Source organism: Felis catus, chromosome A1 (genome assembly GCF_018350175.1).
Source record: "Felis catus isolate Fca126 chromosome A1, F.catus_Fca126_mat1.0, whole genome shotgun sequence".
Lineage (NCBI taxonomy): Eukaryota > Metazoa > Chordata > Mammalia > Carnivora > Felidae > Felis > Felis catus.
In genome coordinates, this window is record NC_058368.1 from 216,330,774 (window position 1) to 216,351,760 (window position 20,987).

Genomic DNA, 20,987 nt, shown 5'->3' on the forward strand with positions numbered 1-20,987 from the left:
TTTTTATTGTACATATTTAAGGTGTACAATTTGGTAGGTTGGTACACATATACTTCAAGAAATAATCACTACAATCAAGCTAATTAACATGTTAGTCGCTTTACATAGTTAACCTTTGTTCTTTTATTTTCTGCTGAGAATACTTAGGATCTATTCTCTTAGCAAGATGCTAAGGTCATGACCTCACAGTTCGTGGGTTCCAGCCCTGCCTCAGGGTCTGTGCTGACAGTTCAGAGCCTGACGCCTGCTTCATATTCCATCTCCCTCATTTTCTGCCCCTCCCCCGCTCACACTCTGTCTGTCTCTCTCAAAAATAAATAAACCTCAAAAAAAAAAAAAGAAGAAATAACACTTATTTGTGTTCTATTAAAAATGTTTGCCCAGTCCACTTTAATTTATCAAAGGCGATACTTATGACCCCATGTAACTATAAAATTTTTATTATGCGTTACACAATTTTAGTAGCAGAAAACAATTTGGTGGTGATATCAAAGTTCTCTAAAAAACATTCATTCATTCCAGAACTAATCTTTTCCCACTCTCAAATTCTTGGTTTTGAGCTAAACATTGTGACATACACTTTACCTTTAAAAAGTTTGAGAAAATATTTCTTCCTCTTGATACAGCATTTTAAATTTATTAAATTTAAGTTTTATTAATTTGCAATATTGCAACAAAAAGTGAAGAAAGCACTCAGATGGAAATTACAAGCAAGATGTTTTCTTTCTATTTTATTTCATTTCTTTAATTTTTTAAAATATTTATTTACTTTTGACAGAGAGAGAGACAGAGCATGAGCAGGGGAGGGGCAGAGAGAGAGGGAGACACAGACTCGGAAGCAGGCTCCAGGCTCTGAGCTGTCAGCACGGAGCCCATCACTGGGCTTGAACTCACAGACCAGGAGATCACGACCTGAGCCGAAGTCGGACGCTCAACCGACTGAGCCACCCAGGCGCCCCTTCTTTCTATTTTACACCAAACTTGTATGATCTCAGAATGACTGTTTCTACCTTCCATCAGCAACTAAAGGTACCAAGTTATTTTGATCTACTTGTAAACAAGTTTGAGTGGATGGCTAGTTAGTATATATCAAGGTCCTATGTCCTTTATAGTATACAGTAGTTTACTGATTCTTGAGCAGTGCAATTAGAAGCCTGTGTAGTTGGCTTAAAAATGTCCCACAATGATACCGTTTTTAAATCAGAGGGGAATATTCCAAAATCATGTGCTTATAAAATCATATATATAGCCCAATAACACAATATGGCCCCTTAATCTTCGGTTCCTTGCAGGTTTGACTTTAGAGCATCAGTCATTTTTATGAAAACTTGTGTATTTAAATGAATATGTATGCAAGTATATTTACTCTTCAAAAAGTGTCCATAAATATCATCCAATTTTGAGAGTGTATGATTCACCCCATAGAGATTAAGAGCAACTGTCCTTGAATAATCTTCCTTATGAAAATAATGTAAAAAATCATAGCAAGTAAATAAGGCATGCCGCTGGTTGCTGCCTGCCTGTTTATGATCACTGTCCTGCTGGGCTTATTTTATATCCTTCCATTTATACTCTAGGAGTGAGCCATTTTTGAACAGTGATAAATAGAGATACAGAACAGCACTTCTTAATTCTTCCACATTTTAACATTTAAAGTTTGTAAGTTTCTTGTAACTAAAAGCCACTGTCCTTTTCCAATGGTAACTGTTATTAAATCCTTTGGAATACATTCAGTTTTCAACAAATTAGGAAAACGGAAAATGTTGAATATCCACTAATGTTGGTCAAATGGACATTATTTTCTTTCTTTTACGTATCGTTTCTGACGAATAAGCCTGAGATATGTGGAGACCCAGCAAATGAAGGGAGTGACTGACTTTATTTATATTCCAAATCTATATAACTAGTTTCCAAATGTTAACATTAAGCAAGTGCATCACAATAGAATAAAATATTGACACTGGAGAAGCTAAGTGAAGATTTATAGACATATTTGCCATTTAAAAATTTTTTTAAATCTAAAAATATATCAAACTTTAAAAAATATAAATAAAAGAAACACTGTCATTAAATACAATCTTTTGTGAAAAGCCATTGTGCAAAATTAAGATTGTATGACCGAAAATGTGCAAGGGGTACAAGAAGGGTTGGGAGTGTTATCAGAACACATTATGAAATTATACCCAAGCAACTTATATGGCCCTTTTCAACTTTCAAGTTAAAGTATTCTATAGGTGGAAGAAATGTTAAAAGAAAAACAAATAGACAGTTTTTCCATGAATGGTGATCATTAGCTTTTGATGACACCTGTAGTATATTCATGGTTTATTTTCATAGACTTATAAATGTGTGTTAATCCCTACTGAGTATTTTGTGCAAGAGAGTCAACAGTGAAATATACCAAACCCATCCCTGCCCAAAGGAGTCTTAGACTAGTGAGAAACCCAGCAAACCATAAAATAAGCAAATAACTAAATGTAAATTTGCATCTATGATAGGTGCTGTAAGAAAGTGTTCATGGATATAAAAGTGTATAAGCAGTTTAGAAGGGGTGGAGATTTTCCTGTGATGGAAAATCCTAAATTGTCCTTTGAAGAAAATTAATAATGATCTACTGTGTATCTGCAGATAGCTTGCTGATTTGAGCTGGAAATGGATTTTCCAGGTGTCTTGGTCCGCCAAGGACTGGCAGAGAAAGATAGTAAACAAGAAAATATGCTCATTAAGCAGAACGTTGAGCACTTGATTTCACTGACCCTTTTTCCCCAAGGATAGATGGTCTGAAATAAGATATAAAATGATAATATTTTGGCAATAATTTACAAAAATAGTCTGGGACTAAATAAGAACATATGCAGGTAGGCTCTAAGAAGATGTATGTAGATGATGCTCTTGAAAGTGTTTCAGTCTTAAAGTATGCGTGTTTCATTGTCAAGTGAGTGACATCTGTTACAACCTCCAGAGGAAAAGTCTCACTTCTTCAAGGGCAACGGTCCCTCACGTCAGCCTACTCACACAGCACTGGATGAAAAGACACTTCACTCACATAGAGGAGAGAGAGAGCAAAATCAGGTTCAACAGTGGATTTGGTCTTTAATGGCCAAGGTCCCATGGCCAAGGCACCTCTGTCATGCTGCAAGCAAAGGACCCTATTCCCTCTTTGCTCGGAACGCATGTAGCACTGGCAAGGTGTCATAGAGCGATAAATCCAGCACAGGCTGTGAGCACTTTATGTCTCTGTTAGAAAGTGTTACAAACTCAGGGTCCATTCTTACGTGGCTGAGCAGATGTCAATACACTACATGAGACTGCCTTTCCTGTGACCCATGTAAATGCTTTCCAAATGCCCTACTGAAGAAGAGATTCTTAATAATCTGTCCTATGATATCAATCAACTTTTTCTTTCATGATACAAGGATTTGATTAATGGCCCCATGAACAGTGTGGGAAGAATTCCAGAAAGATCGTATGTGTTCAATATTATGAACTTCCCTCCATAAAGTCTGTTCTAAGTGCCCATCATGGAACCCACTCTAAGATACCATAACCTAAAGGAGACAATCATTTCCTTTATAATGGTAATGACACTAAGTAGATTCCATTATAGATTATAGAAGTAGGAGATGAGAGGATGAACTATTATCTACTCTGTTGAATAGTATATGTATATAAGCTCTCAGTTTCCTACTTTCAGTAGTTCCTACTTGTAGTCTCACCATCTGTGGTATCCCACATATGAACACAAGGTGGAATTCTAAGAAAAATGTAAAGCAATGTGTCAGTTCCCATGTATTAAGTGGTCACTATTTTAAGTTATACATCGGAAGAACCTGGAACTATACAATGGAACATGGTCTCTTGAAGATTTGATCATAGTGCCACTTGGGAGAAAATGCACTTTTGGAGACTGAGGTATTGTCCTAAAGGGATTTTTATATAATCCTAAGTTAACATTTGTTTCATTTCTTTCATCACCAAAGTACACAGATCCTGAAACCGAGGGGAGAACACTACTTATAATTAAATTTAATGATCTACACGTGAATTTTGGCATCTTCCTCATGACTGTGAGCCCTGCTGAGTTAGTAATTTTTAATGCCCAAATTGGAATCTATCAGGTACATCAGAAATTGCTAATTGTATTTGCTGGGTTTTTAAAAATTATTTTTTAATTGTTTTATATTTATTTGTGCCATAGAAGTTCTTCGTGCCAAGAAGATATCATTTAAAAATAGAATATAAAAATGGTTACCCTATGCCTCAAAAATCTAGAAAGTTCACCAGATACACTCTGACAAAATTAAATGAAGGGAGCCCATAGTAGGAAATCTCTATTTCTGCATGCAAACCATATTATCATAATGTTTCTCAAAAAATTAAAAATCTCTGTGAACTAATCTTTAAATCTCAGCTAAAGGAAGTTAAGCTAGGCTGAACTGGACTTCTGTAGGAATACTTATATTTATCAGGGAAAAGAAAAAAAATGACATATTCTTCATGATTTTAAGATATTTCACTAAAACTAGGTAAAATGTGATTTCATAATAAGTTAATATGCTAGAAAAAATATGTATAGGCTAGCAAATCTAGAAGTCTTATCAATCTGACAATGATTCTTGTATAGGAAAACAAATTACTGGTGTGAGAGACTATAGCCAATTCCGCTGTAGAGAAACCTCAAATATCCCTAATGGTATAGCATTGAATATCGTGGGCAGTGGATAGATTGCTTGCAAAACATACTGCGAACTTGCACACTTGTTTAAATAATGCCAGTTAAGTGTCATATACAGTATAATATATTGAAAATTTATGAACTCAGAACCCAGACAGTATGTATGCATGGAGAAGTTTCAGTGGAATCCTTTTCAGTAATGATATACAGCATTAATAGCCTCATTGCAGCTCAATGGACTTCAATGATGTCTCAACTGAGGCATTTCCAAACTTGGCCTGAACTAGTGCACATGGATTTGGCATGTGAGCGATCTTGCTGGCAATTTCAGATGATGGTAGAAAAGACTGAGAGAGGGAAAGTCCCTGTGACAGGCAATTGAAAAGTGATGCTGACAGTGAGTGAGTGGAAATAGAAATAATGGTTTGGGTAGCTTTTCTATACAAAGCTTTTCCTGAAGACATGCATGTCAACACACTGTTCTGCCGATTAGGCACTAGAGCTCAACAGGTCCCTGGTGGTAAGAAAGAAGACCATATTCCTCCATAAATAAAGGCTACAGAGCATAATAAAGAAAGAGGTTTGTGCTAATGGCATAGAGCATTAAGACTATTTCAAGATAGCACAAACTGAAATCATTGGAGCCTCCAACTACTTGGATCATGTGAATTTGGGAGGATGAGAATGAGTGAGTAGACATCTCCGAGAAGGAATTAGGATGCCTTGATTTAAAATCATGTACGTATAATTACGGTTTATCCAGAAATACAGGAAGAGTGATGGAGAGATCTGACTCTGTGGAGCTTGGTTATAGGCAATATTCTTGGTCTCATATTTGGTTATCTTTTCCAGTTTCTTTCTCTGTTTAAGACTGTATTCATGATGTTAAAATGTTACGATTTAGTTATTTTTAAGTTTCATCATTTTAATTTATTATATGAACAGTTATACTCAATACTGTATGTGATCCCACTTGTTACTGGTGAGATTACTTCTGAAAAGGATGTTAACTGTTTCTGTAAAGCTATTGGAATATATATCCATATATCCATATATCCATATACATATATGGATATATATGTATGTACATATATGTGTGTGTGCGTGTATACACACACACACATATTTTTTTAAGTAGACTTCACACCCAGCACAGAGCCGAATGTGGGGTTGGACTCACCACCCTGAGATCAAGACCTGAACTGAGATCAAGATCAGACACTTAACCAACTGGGTCACCCAAGTGCCCCTATTTGGATATATATACTACAGTACAAGCCTTAAAATCTCTTGATTTAACTTAGGCATTTCAAGAGTTTTGCATGAGTTAGCCAGTGTCTCATCTTTGTAACAAGCCCATGAGACAGGAACTATTTTTTATTTCCATTTTATGGATAAGAAAATGGAGACAAAGAAAGGTTGAGCCCTAAGCTGACACCCTCAGCTGGTGGAGACAGAGTCCAGGATCACACCCCTCCAGACTAGCTCCTTAGTCTAAATTTACCCTCCATGCTACACAGCTTCATGAGTTTAACACAATATATGCACTTGTACAGTTCATCTTAGGGGTGCCTGGGTGGCTCAGTTAAGCATCTAACTTGAGCTCAGGTCATGATCTCATAGTTCATGGATTTGAGCCCCGCATTGGGCTCTGTTTTTGCAACTCGGAGCCTGGATCCTGCTTCAGATTCTGTGTCTCCCTCTCTCTCTTTTCCTTTCCTGCTCGCACTTTGTCTCTCTCTGTCTCTCTCTCTCTCTCTCAAAAATAAATAAAATAAACATTAAAAAAAGAAGTTTATCTTGCAGAGAGGTGCGTTATGAATATTAATTACATGGGAAATATTTATGATTGATATTCACTATAATCACATGTATTAAAATGAATAGGAAAAAAATCCCTGGAAATATACTACCTATGGCTGCTGCTCGATGACAGGATTATGGTAGGTTTTATTCTTTATACATTTGTGCACTTCCTGAGTCTTCTTGTCCAATAAACATATATTATTTTATAAGGAGCAAAGCAAAAATAAAAATGCTTTTATCCATTGCTTTATGGCTTACTTCAGTCTAGCTAAAATATTAATTACCTTCAATGGCTGCACAGAGAAAGACAGTAACATTTGAAACCTTCTATTATTTTCGTAAGGTAGTTTTGTAACACCAAGAACAAAATGCCTCATGTCGATAGGTTCTTAATAAATGACAGTGAAAGGGCTAATTTTCCTGCAGTAGATAACTGTGGCCAGCTGCAGGCTAAGTGATGATTTTCATGAAGAACTTGACTGCAGAAGCCAAACTTGCCTGGTAGATGGAAGCATTATACACACACAGATACCCTGTTCGTGGGTGACTCTGATCAACCAATTAAGAAACTGTTCTCTTGAAGTTATTTTTTGTAGTATGATAATTTAGGTTTTTATCAAATAACAAATGCACTGTTTTTCCTTCCGTGCTTTACTTTCCTGATAATCTTGCCATTTTAATTCAGAAACATAGAATTTGCAAACACATTATATTTTGTGCGATTTTTCAGATTCTTGTAAATAGATATTCGAGCCAGTCGTCTATTGTATGACTTCATGAATGAAACACGCTTGAGGGTAACTTAAAAAGATTAATTGTAACCAAATTTCAGTTGGCTTGTTCAAAACTGGATCCAACATACTCATCAAATTTCAGTCGGATAATTCACTCAGTGTGTGTCTTATTAACAATCTAAAGATATTTCTAGTCCTTTCTAGGAAACATACCACTAGAAATTTTACTGAAATTTGCATGATATGTAGTAATCAATCTGTCTTAATTTTAATTTTACTCTAAATAATTAAATAGTGTGTTTAAGCATAAAGATAATTATAATGAAATAAGATTCATGTCCCTGCAATGGTTATTAAGTTGTAAACTAAACTAAGCCTAATTATTCTTGGCTAAGAAAATAAAGGATGGCAATACATTCTAAAAGTACCCTCTACCTTGAAAGACTTAGAGTTTTATTTTGTTTAAAAAAAAAAACATTTAATGTTTATTTATTTTTGAGAGAGAGACACAGACACACATAGCGTGAGCAGAGGAGGGGCAGAGAGAGAGGGAGACAAAGAATCCGAAGCCGACTCCAGGCTCCAGGCTCTGAGCTGTCAGCTCAGACCCTGACACAGGGCTCAAACCCACAAACGGTGACATCATGACCTGAGTGGAAGTCTGACACTTAACAGACTGAGCCACCCAAGAGCTCTGAAAGACTTAGAGTTTTAACAAATATTCAATATACATCAAGAATCTTGCTGGAGTCATTAGAATACCTTTATGTATTATTTATTTTCCTTTGACTCTATGTTTTATCTTGTCTTCTAGAACTTACTGAGGTTCCTGACACATCAAGGGTCTTTTGCGTCACAGCCTCACCTCCGTGAGAAGATATTCTATTGTTTGAATTTCTCTTACCACAAGTTGCATTGACATTTTCTTACATTCCCCAAGAACATACATTTTGAACTTTGAAAAAAAAATGACAAATCACTTAGCAATGGCATTTGAACATGACTGTCTTTTCCCCTCACGTTCTTGAAACTATTAGGTAGAATTAAATGGCAATATTTAGCTGTCTCCTGGAAGAAAAATAAAGTCAGTACTACAATTTTTTTTTACCATTTCTTGCAATTAATTTATTCATTCAACCAAAAAAGTATTGAGTACCTACAATGTGTCAGTCAGAATTCTTTTCTTTTTAAATTTTTAAAATTTTATTTAAATCCAAGTTAGTTCACATATAGTGTAATAATGATTTCAGGAGTAGAATTTAGTGATGCAACACTTGTAAATAACACCCAGTGTTCGTCCCAACAAGCACCCTCCTTCTGTCAGTCAGAATTCTAAGCATTAAAGATAAAGCAGGATCCAAAATAGGCAAATCTTTTACATGAATTGGTTCTTTGAAAATTACATGTTGTTTTCAAATTGTTGTTTCTCCATTTTATACATAGATTTATTTAAAAATTGCATTGTCATTACTTACATACAATTTTTTTAAAAAATTGTAACCTTGACCTCCTTATGAAGGTTTTTCTTTTACTTGCATATTTTAAAATGCCTAGAAAAACCCTGGAAAGAAATGTCAGTAAGTAATGATAATATGATTATCTCAATCAATTATATATTTATTGCCACTTTATTAAGAATTGGATTTGTATATTCTGTCTCTCTCTCAAAAATAAATAAAGATTAAATTTTTTTTTTAAAAAAAAGGATGCCTGGGTAGTTCAGTAGGTCAACCTTCCAACTTTTTCTCAGGTCATGTTCTACTGGTTCCTGAGTTCGAACTCCTCATCAGGTTCTGTGTAGTCTGGAGCCTGTTTTTTGGATTCTGTGTCTCCCATTCTCTCTGTTCCTCCCCCAACCCCCCCTCTAAAAAATTAATAAAACTAAAGAATTGGATTTGTGTTTTATCAAAATCCATTTAATATTTAGAAATTCAGCAAAATACATGTTTTGTAAGGTACTGAATATTAAGCTATGCTTTCATTTTTATTCTTTTTTTTTTTTTTTTTTTTTTTTTTAAGAGTGAGAGAATGTCAGCAGTGGTGGGGCAGAGAGGGGCGGAGAGAGAAAGAATCCCAAGCAGGTTCTGTGCTGTCAATGCAGAGCCCCTCCCCCCCTGGAGATGGGGCTTGATTCCACCATGAGATCATCACCTGAGGGGAAATCAAGAGTCGGTCGCTTAACTGACTGAGCCACTCAGGAGCTTCTATGCTTTCTTTCTTTCTTTTCTTTTCTTTCTTTCTTTCTTTTTTTTTTTTCCCTAAATCCCTCTCAGTACTACTGATTGGGCCAACATATTCACCAATTAAATATTCATTGCAGGCTTACTCTTTCTCTTTTTTTTTTTGCATTATACTTTAGCCTATAATTTGAGAACATTTTTTAAGAAGAAAAATTCTTACAAAATTTTTCAATTTGGAGGGATGAATTTGCTAGCTATTGCTTTATAAAAGCTATCTTAAATGTCAGTAGCCTAAAATAACCTCCAGCAATTGCTAACATTTCTACACAAGTTTTCTTCCAAGTTAGCAATTAACTGTAGGTCAAGTGAGTGGTCCTGTCCATCTGGTAGGGCCTCTCTGTTAGAAGGGGAGCTGGTCTAGAATGGTCTCCATTCAGACTGCTGGATTCTTCTCCACATAATCTCACATAGAATATTTGCAACTTACCTATGGCTTTGAATGAAAAACTTTTTTTTTAAACTGAATTTGGGGGGCGCCTGGGTGGTGCAGTCGGTTAAGCGTCTGACTTCAGCCAGGTCACGATCTCGCGGTCCGTGAGTTCGAGCCCCGCGTCGGGCTCTGGGCTGATGGCTCAGAGCCTGGAGCCTGTTTCTGATTCTGTGTCTCCCTCTCTCTCTGCCCCTCCCCCGTTCATGCTCTGTCTCTCTCTGTCCCCAAAAATAAATAAATGTTGAAAAAAAAAATTAAACTGAATTTGGGCATGTTTGTTATACAGCAATAGCTACCTGATTCGGGAATTGTTCAGCGGGGGATGATGTCATACCAGAAACCTAGAATATGTGGCATTGACTCCCTGACTTTCAATGGGCAGAGGTTGAAACATGCAAAGTCCATCATTAGTGAAGTCTGCAAAAGTGTGAAGATGTAATTGGAGGCTGGTAAAATGGAAACCTGTGATATGTAATAGCACAGCAGCTGGTGAAATGTTTAACAGGAAATTTTAATGATCGAAGCTGTATCGTAAACATCTGAGTTTGACTCAGAGGATCGCCAGGTAGAATACTGAAAACGTCAGCTAATTGCTCTGAACTGTGTATAACTGCAAGAAAGAGAGGAGCTGAAAAAAGTGGCCAGTTTGTACTTTAAATAGGAAAGAAATGTAAAGAGGTAAGGTCTTGTTAGGTTAGGAAATAGTTTCTCATTTGCAGCCTCTCAATCCCTCTTCAAGGTTAGATTTTTCTTAACATTTCCTTAGAAGAGCACTTAACATAATACCTTGTGTGTATAATTATAGGAACCTCAGTTAGTAATTCTCAAAGAAATTAATGTGATGAGTCCAGATTTCCATTTTTTAAATACAAAAGATTAAAGCAGGATGGCTGCATGAGAAAGTTTTTTGAAGTTTCTTCAAACAGATAAGACATAATTAGAGCTAGTGACTGCAAAGATGTCTTGTTTTTTTTCATTTTGGATTTATCTCCTCTAAAGCTTCATTCATTCAAGCATTCATTCATTCATTCATTCATTCATTTGTTTTCAATACACTCTTCTGAGGATATTCTGGTGCAGAGTGGTCAGGATAGAGTATGTAAACTTTGCAATTTTTCATTCAGCATCGTGCATTCTAAAAGAGAGAGACAATCAATCAGATTGTCAATCATTCTAAAAGAGAGAGCACAATCAATCAGAAGTGCTCAGACAGGAAATTGAGTAAGGTCTAACTGTGCTTCTGAGGGACAGAGCAGAGTTAAATCAAACTCTTATTACTGTTGTTGAATACCCCAAAGAGGCTCAGTGGTAAGGTGAAATACCATGTGAATTTTCTCTTAAAATTTTTATTTAGTTTTGCCTGGTAATCCGTAAACGTACAGGTTAGTTTTGCTATGAAATATAATGTTTTAACTCTAAGGATATTGTAACTTGAAGAAACAACACTGCATAAAAACGTGCAGAAAATAATCTTATCTTGGAAATTAACATTTAAGAATTATCATCTATCTTCAGTATTGTAATATGCAGTAGAAGACAGAAAGCAGAAGCCAGAGCATAACAGTAAGAAAATAAAAAGTAACAAAATGCATTGGTTGTTTATTACATGCTAACCACAGTTTTCAACGTTTACATGTTAAGCGATGATCCTCCAAAAAAGATATGAATTAGTTATATTATTACCATTTATAAATGAGAAAACTGAAGGAGAGAGTGGAAAGGCAGAGTAAGAAGTAGAGCCTAGATCAAAATGCAGTCTAATTATGGAGAAGATATTAAGTTCTACTTCTTTTGTTTTGTATGAATCAACTCAGTATATTTGTCCTATATGCAATAAAAACCCTTCAAAGAATATTTTGTTTATCTGTTTTAAAATTTCTCTTTTAACTAGTTATCAGTTTCTCTGAACTTTTCTTCTACTACATTGTTTGTTTAATAATTATTGTTTTAATTTTATTTTGTTGCGTTTTTATATATTTTACTTCTCTTTTGATATACTCCATCTTATTACACTTTTTGCTTGTCTTTCCTCATTTTATTTTTTTTAATATTTTTTAATGTCTATTTATTTATTTTGAGAGAGAGAGTGTGTGTGTCTACGTGTGCAGGAGCAGGGAAAGGGCAGAGAGAGACAGGGAGAGAGATCATCACAAGCAGGATCTGCACAAAACAGCTCAGAGCCTGACATGGGCCTGGATCTCAGAACCCTGAGATCATGACCTGAACTGAAAGCAAGACTCTGTTGCTTAACCAACTGTGCCCCCCCCAGGGACCTGATCTCTCTCCATTTAAAAATGTTTTGTTTGTTTTTTCGTTTGTTTGTTTAATTCCGGTGTCTACATCATCACTGGGTCTCTGTAGGTAAATTACTTTACCTCTTTGATTTTCTGATAATAATTTAGAGGTCGCACAGCAAACATTCCTTCAAGGCAATTCTTACTTGTTTGCTGGTTTGTTTCTTACTTACAGCCATTTATTATTAATGTTTGCGGCATAAGAAGTAGTAAAATCATTAACATTTTGTTTCTTGGGGTACTTGGGTGGCAAAGTCAGTTAAGCATCTGACTTCAGCTCAGGTCATGATTTCATGGTTCATGAGATCGATCCCCACATTGGGCTCTCTGCTATCAGCACAGAGCCCACTTTGGATCCTCTGTCTCCTTCCTTCTCTGCTGCTCCCCTCCTCTCTCTCTCTCTCTCTCTCAAAAATCAATAAACATTAATTTTTTTTTCTCATGAAACAGTATTGGCCACATTCAATGCATTTTTATTTGCAATGTCCTCACAGTCACAGAGCAGATTTTTTAGCCCAAGAGCCAGTTTCAAACAGGGTTTAACTTCATGCTCTACTTTCTGCCTATTTCTCTGAAACAAGTACAAAATCCATCACCACTTGAGAATGTCAATAAATAATTGGCTTATATTGAAAATCAAAATTTCAACAAGGGTTGTTAAAAATGATAAAAGGTTGTTACAGTAATAATTTTTGGAATAGACAGGTTGCAAAAATGGATAATTACTTTGATAATACATTTCACTTTTAATGTCAAAGAAGGAAATATACAAACTAATGATAATTTGAAAAAATAATACAAAAGAGATATGGTCTAACTGATTAAAATATTGTGGCTAATAAATATAAATAAACACAAGAAGGACTAATGAAATTAATACAATAAATTTATAGAAGAAATTAGTGAGATGTATAATTTCTAAAATTAGACAGTAAGTATGAAAATGCTTATTATTATTACATATGTTACTATGATGCTATTGGATCATCTGGTAATGTGCAGTTTTAATTTAAAGTAGTTAAATTAGAAGTTAACCTTAAAATTCTACTCTTTTTTATTTTCCTTTTTTTTAATTTTTTTTTTTTTGAGAAAGAGAGTGTGAGCAGAGGAGGGACAGAGGAGAGTGTCACCCAGAATGGAGTGGACAACATGGAGCTCGATCTCACACCATGAGATTATGATCCGAACCAAAATCAAGAGTTGGATGTTTGAGCCACCCAGGTACCCTTAGAATTGTTTTTGTTGTTGTTGTTTGTTTTGTTTTGTTTTGTTTTTTTGGCAAGATTCACACCTAGTGCAGAACCCAACACAGGGCTTGAACTCATAACTCCGAGATTAAGACCTGAGCTGAAATCAAGTATCAGATGCTTAACCAACTGAGCCACCCAGGCACCTCACGGATTGCATTCTTAATGTAAAACTTAGGTAGACAGTTTCCATGGAAGTTTCCTATAAAATCTATAACAGATTGTTTCAAAACAGAATAGCATTAGTTTCTTTATTCCATATGTAAACTGTAGATGTATAAGTAACATTTATTTAGAGTTTAATGAAATCCAGCACCAAAATATTGAAATAGCAAAATAGTATTATTTAAATTCTAGTTGAAATAAAGATGTAATTAAATCAATGTCATAATTTACAAATGTCTTTGTTGCATTTACGTTTCAGTGAGCAGAGAGTTGCCAGATATCAACATGTGTTTCAGATGAATGCATTAAATGTTCCCCCTTATATAAATTAAAAAGAAAATAATATAGAAAAACATTACTGGTAGCGTTAAATTAAAACACTAGTTGAATATTTAAGGATATAATAAGGCATTAATATGTAAAATGAGATAAATTATGTTAACATGAAAAGAATAGTTGCTATGCAAGCATACTATAGAATATTTATATACCATAAGAACCAGGGGGAAAAAAGATTAATTATTTATAATACTATAAAGCTATAATGGGTTCAAAAATATAATGGACTATAATACTGTAATCAGTTATTGTGAAATTAAATGTCAGCAAAAACCATTAGATTGTAGCTTAATTTTCCTAGGTGATAATTCAAACACAAATTACCATTTTGCATATTAAACCTACATAAATAACACTGTAGTTATTGCTCTGAAAAATTATATGTTACTACTGAATAGATTCAATAGTAAATTACCTACTTATTATTACTGCACAAAACTAATCTACCATACAAATACTCAACTCTATGAACATAGAAGTTGAAAGCCAAAAAGTACTTTTAAAGTCAACCTTGAGTGCATTTTCCAAATGTGGAATATATATGATTATAACATATGATATCGCTTACTTATTTACTGTGAGAACCTGATTTGTACTTTTGTCTCTTTATGAAATAAAGAAAAAGATGCACTGACTGCCTTGCAACTCTGCATTGAGACTTCTCTCAGTCTTCTGTTTAACAACTTCTTGTCCTGGTTTCCTTTGTTTCTTTTTCAAGAAGAGAAAACAATGGGAAAAGAAACAAAGCAAATACTATCCAAGAAAAACTGCAAATGACGTGAATGCCCAGCAGTTGCCTAAAACAAGGAAAATATCCACATGGCTAGCAAATATAACTGTTCATTGTAATCTTTAGTAACTGGAAAAGGAAATTAAGGTTGCACATATACATAATTTGTATGTGTTAAAAATATATGTATGTGTACGCATATAAGTGAATGAGTATCAACCTTTAATAATTAAACTAGTAGATTTTTTTTTCATTTTTTAAATGAAACATGGAATTTGAACTCACAACCGTGAGATCAACAGTCACATGCTCTACCAACTGAGCAGCAAGCCAGGAACCCCTAGAATTTTAAAAAGAAAAAAAAAACCTCAGGAAAGTAATATATTTATTTGCATTATATATTATTATAAATATTTTAGAAAGTAATCTGCCCATGCCTGTTGAAATTAAATATATAGACCAACTGACCTAATAACTCTCTATTGAAACTCTTTTTAGAACTCTTCTTTATAGAAATATCAATACAATAAAATAAATGCATATATTGTAAAAATAATATACATATATATTAGCTTGTTAGGGCTGCCAAAACAAAGTACCACAGACTGGATAGCTTAAAACTTTCGATGTATTTTCTCACCAGTTTGGAGTGTATAAGGTTGAGATAAAAGCATAGGCATGGTTGGGGCACCTGGGTGGCTCAGTCGGTTGAGCGTCTGACTTTGGCTCAGGTCATGATCTCACAGTTCGTGGGTTCGAGCCCTCCATCGGGCTCTGTGCTGACAGCAGAGCCTGGAGCTTGCATTGGATTCTGTGTCTCCCTCTCTCTCTGCCCCTCCCCTGCTCATGCTCTGTCTCTCTCTGTCTCAAAAATAAATAAAACATTAAAAATTTTTTTAAATAAAAATATATATATAAAAAAAAGCATAGGCATGGTTGGATGGTTGGTTTCTTCTGAGTCCTCTTTCCTTGGCTTGTAGTTGTCCATCTTTTCCTTGCATCTTCATATGATTTTCCCCGTGCATGCCTACATCCTAATCTCTTCTTCTAAGGACCCCTGACATAGTGCATTAATTACTGAATTAAAAAGCCAACTCCAGAGGTGCCTGCATGGCTCAATCGGTTGGTCATCCAAATCTTGATGTGGGCTCAGGTCAGGATCCCAGGGATATATAATTATGTATATTATATATATATATGTAATTTTTTATATATTTGTTATATAATAAATATTATATATAGATATAGATATAGATATAGATATAGATATAGATATAGATATAGATATATCCAAATACAGGGAAATTCTGAGTGACTGTGGTTTGGAACTTCATCATATACATTTTGGAGGACACAATTCTGTCTATAACAACATGAATGCTTACTATACTGTTATTTTTAGTAGCAAAACTAATGTAATATTCTTCATTGCCATCAGTAGAGATTCATTGGGTAAAATGATAGCTCGTCTATACTACAAAATACTATGCAAAATTATAAATATGAATATTATTCATCCACATTAACCTGTTTAGATATTTAGGATGTATAAAATGTAATGAAATAATTTTCCTAGGGGGAAACGTTTCTTTATTTTGCTTGTTAGAAGAATTATGTTTTTTTTAATGTATTAAGTATATTTAAATGACAAAAACATACATCTTTTCCCATTAGTTTGTTTTTTTCTTAAGTTTCATGAAAAAGAAAAGGAACCAACATCTTAACGATTTAATTAACTTACCTTTCTAACTAGAATAACTAAAATGCTCCAGTGGGCATGTCAGGTAACAACAACAACAAAAAAAGACTATTGTTTTGACTATACAAATGATTTGACATTTTAATAATACTTTTGATAAACACAGCAGTAAAGCAAAAAATACTTTAAAAGTCTTTAGGAATTTATTACTTTTAGGTTGCAAATTAAGTCTCAAATATAGTGTAGGATTTACCATATTTACTCATGATTGTTTTGGTTTATATTAACTTTGTAGACAAATTTAAAAGCTATTTTATCTCAGATCCTAAACTAATACACCATTTCCATAAGAAAAAAAATGGCAATAAACATCAAATTCCTCAAGAAATTAGTGTATAGAAATAAAACAAAAACAATGTATAAAACTTAGTTGTAAAACTTAAAATTAATGTACATTTTTAATTAAAATTTTAGAAAACAAAATAATTGAAAGTTATTTTATCTGTTTGATTTTCTGATTCTTTTGGGATGTGAATATGTATAATTCATACTCCATATAGTTAAATTAATGATTCACTTTAATATTTAAAGTGAAGCTCTCCTTGCCAAATGAAAAAAAAAATATTAAATGCTATTTTAGGAGTATTTCCCAAAGATGTCTCTGTCATGATTGACTGACTGATTAGCTGTAATTACTCAATGACTAAGAGTAGGAGCAAATTTCTCTTAATTTGTATGAAAATGCTCCATTTCCTTTCCACAGCATGTTGGAACATGACTGCTCAAATGTTAATACCGTTATCACACTTCTTAAACCTGTAATCATAATGTCAACCAAAACTTTATAAACTGAAATTCTGAGGTTTGAAACCATGAGTGCCCTTACACAGTTTAAGGACCTTTGGGAATAGGGGTTGATTTTGGGGGGGGAGGGGATGTCTCACTAACCAACACAAAAAAGACACTTCTGACTGCTGTTTGCAATTTTACCAAAGTGTTCTGCCAAGGTAAATAGAAATCAGAATAAATTTATAATAGAATTACTTTTGAAACAAACTGAGTTGAAATTGCACAGCAAAACACAGTAGTTCTGAAATCTTGGAAAACATAATTAAAAATAAACTTGTGGCTGGTGATGTAGGGTATATTTTTGGAAAGGAAATGTTTATTAAATGATTTTAAAAAGTTGATTCCTTCATTTCAATGAAACTGTATCCAAATATAGCTCATTTTTTTATCCAAATATTTAAAAGTTTAGGGATATAACAAATTATATTACATAATCATATTTTCTATATATTCAAAAGATAAAGAGGAAAGGACGGGAAACATACTTCCTAAAGAATCGTATCTTTTTGTGTGTATTAGTAATACTTGTATTTTGGCATTTTTAAAGGCTATAATTTTCATGAAACTATACTGATAAACTTTCAGCAAAACCTATGTTTTTAACAAAGCTAGAAAAAAAATATACACAAGGATAATATAGTTGTCACAAACTGTAAACCTAGGTCTGTGTCTTAATCATATCCTAGATGTAATTTATTCTTTATGGTCGAATAGATAATGTTACCCTACAAAATTCCTGCTATTACAATTAATCTAAAAAGAACTAAAGAAATACAGAGGATTTTTACCAAATACAACTTCCCTTGAATTACTTATAATAATTTTATTATACAAAGATACGGTCCAGGGATAGAAATTGATAAAAGAATGAGAACGATAATTATGAAAGCAGAAGAAAATATAAGGGAATTAAAGTTGACAAAACTTGGATCTAGCAAAGTCTTTATCGACTTGCTGAAAAAACAAAAAAGATCTATTTGAATTAGATGGCTGGAAAGTCTCATTCGGGAGCAGTCAGAGCACGAGAACTTCAGCCATTTCAGGAGGGTGAGATTTGATTCTAAGGAGATGGTGAAATCACCAGGCCCAAGAAATGAAGAATAGTCTGTCCCTCAGCAACCTGCCTGACTTTGTCTACAAAAATCAATAGACTCAGTCTTAAATTCTCTAATCAGAAGATAGGGGAAAAAATAAAAAGTTTAAGATAACTGAATACTAGAGTATCTCCCCCCCCCCCCGCAAAAGCAACACATCTACTCATGTCCTCACCTTATAGAGTGTCCACCATCCGATAAGCACTGTCCATGCTGCAAAGGACAATGATAGCCAGGTAGCTGAGGAAAGTAGGAAAGCCTCTACCACAAAAGGCAAAGAAAACCAGTGGCAGCAACAACAAAAAAGGATTGAAGAAACCTCAGTAAATGCCTGGAGAAAACAATCTAAATCAAGACAAAATAAACCTAAAAAGAAGTCTGGGTATGTTTTAAGATAAGGCAAGTTGTTCACAAGAGAGAAGAAATTGCAATACTAATTTTAAAAGCATTAACATATAACCTTTAGAGAACAAAGGAGGTTAATAGCTGGCAGTAGAAACTGAAAAAAGAAGAAAACAAGATAATATAGCTGAAAGCCGAAACTGGAAAAAAAAACAAAATAATTGGAAAAATTTCTAGATTGTAGACAAAAATATCAAAAGAGGACATTATTATGATATTGTGAAGGTTTAGTATGTAAAACAATAAAACATAGTACTCAGATCTCACACATAAATGAAATTTTGATACATGATGGATATGGCATTTCAAATGAGTAACGTTGAGACAATACATGGCACACCTGGTATTTATTTTTCAAAATATAAACCTTTTATATATATTAAAATTATAAATATAAAAATATTTGCAAGGGGCGCCTGGGTGGCTCAGTCGGTGAAGCGTCCGACTTCAGCTCAGGTCACGATCTCATGGTTTGAGTTCAAGCCCCTCATTAAGCTCTGTGCTGACAGCTCGGAGCCCGGAGCCTGCTTCGGATTCTGTGTCTCCTTCTCTCTCTGCCCCTCCCCCGCTTGTGCTCTGTCTCTCTCTCTGTCTCTCAAAAATAAATAAATGTAAAAAAAAAAAATTACAAAACTATTTGCAAGAAAATATAAGACTATTATGTAGGGAATACTTTTATGACATTAGGCCTGACAGATTTCTTTAAAAAGAAGCAAACTTCAGAGGCAGCTGGGTGGCTTAGTCGCTCAAGTGTCTGACTCTTGATTTCATATCAGGTCTGATCCCAGGGTTATGGGACTGAGCCACGTGTTGCGCTCTGCACTGATCGTGAGGCCTGATCAAGATTTTCTCTCTCTCTCTCCCCGTCTCCCTTGCTCATGCTGTCTTAAAATAAATACACACATACATACATAATAAAAAGAAGCAAACTTCAAAATCTTGTAAAAATCTTTTATAGTCTCGTTCTGAACAATTTATTTGAAAAGATTAAAAATGCATACACACACCACAGTAAAGGAAATAATTATAATATTAAAATTTTAAATAAAAGAAGTTATTTTCAGTGATTTTTAAAAAAAAAATTTAACGTTTATTTATTTTTGAGACAGAAAGAGACAGAGCATGAACAGGGGAGGGTCAGAAAGAGGGAGACACAGAATCTGAAACAGGCTCCAGGCTCTGAGCTGTCAGCACAGAGCTCAACATGGGGCTCGAACTCACGGACTGCGAGATCGTGACCTGAGCCGAAGTCGTTCGCTCAACCGACTGAGCCACCCAGGCACCGCAACAGTGATTTTTTTTTTTTAGTTTTATTTATTTATTCTGAGAGACAGAGAGTTGGAGTTGGGGAGGGGCCGAGAGTGAGGGAAACAGAATCCCAAGCAGGCTCCACACTGTCAGTGCAGAGCCTTGACAAGGGGCTCAATCTCATGAACCAAACCATGAAATCATGACCTGAACTGAAATCAACAGTCAGACACTGACTACCCAGGCACCCACAGTGAGATTTCAAATTAGATGAAAATTTTATCATATGCAATATGTGTAAAAGTTAACAAATTTTGTAGCACAGAGTTTTGACGAAGATACTTAATGTAGAATCTTATATACTTTTAAGGGATATGAATTATACCTATCACCATTTAATAAAGCAATTTAGCAATATTGACTAAAGTTGACAATAAATATTCTACAGCACAGCTATTCCAGTCATTGTTATAAAACTCCAAAGACAGGGGCACCTTGGTGGCTCCTTCGGTTAAGCACCGACTTGGGCTCAGGTCATGATCTCTCGATTCGTGAGTTCAAGCCCTGCATCAGGCTCTGTGCTGACAGCTCAGAGCCTGGAGCCTGCTTCAGATTCTGTGTCTCCCTCTCTCTCTGCCCCTCCCCACTTACACTCTGTCTCTCAAAAGTGAATAAAGGTTACAATTTAAAAAAAAAAAAGATCTATTCTGTTGGCAAACTTGAGGTATTTCACATCCATATAATAATAACAGGAAATATTAGTCAAGGTTCCAACATGAGGCAGGTGACAACTTAAATTACGATAATTCAGGAAAGTTTTAATAAAAGTACTATTCACAAAGTGTGGGGAGGTGTAGGTGGAGGAAAGGGATAAGTAAGTCACATGTACTTAGTTGTAACTGGAGGGAACGGGGGGAGTAGCAGTTATCAAAAACCAAAAGGCAAACACATAAAGAAGGAAGCCTTGAGATCAGCAATCATCTTTGATTGAAAATCAAAGGTAGTAAGGGTTAAAATTGGTGAAAAAGGAAATAA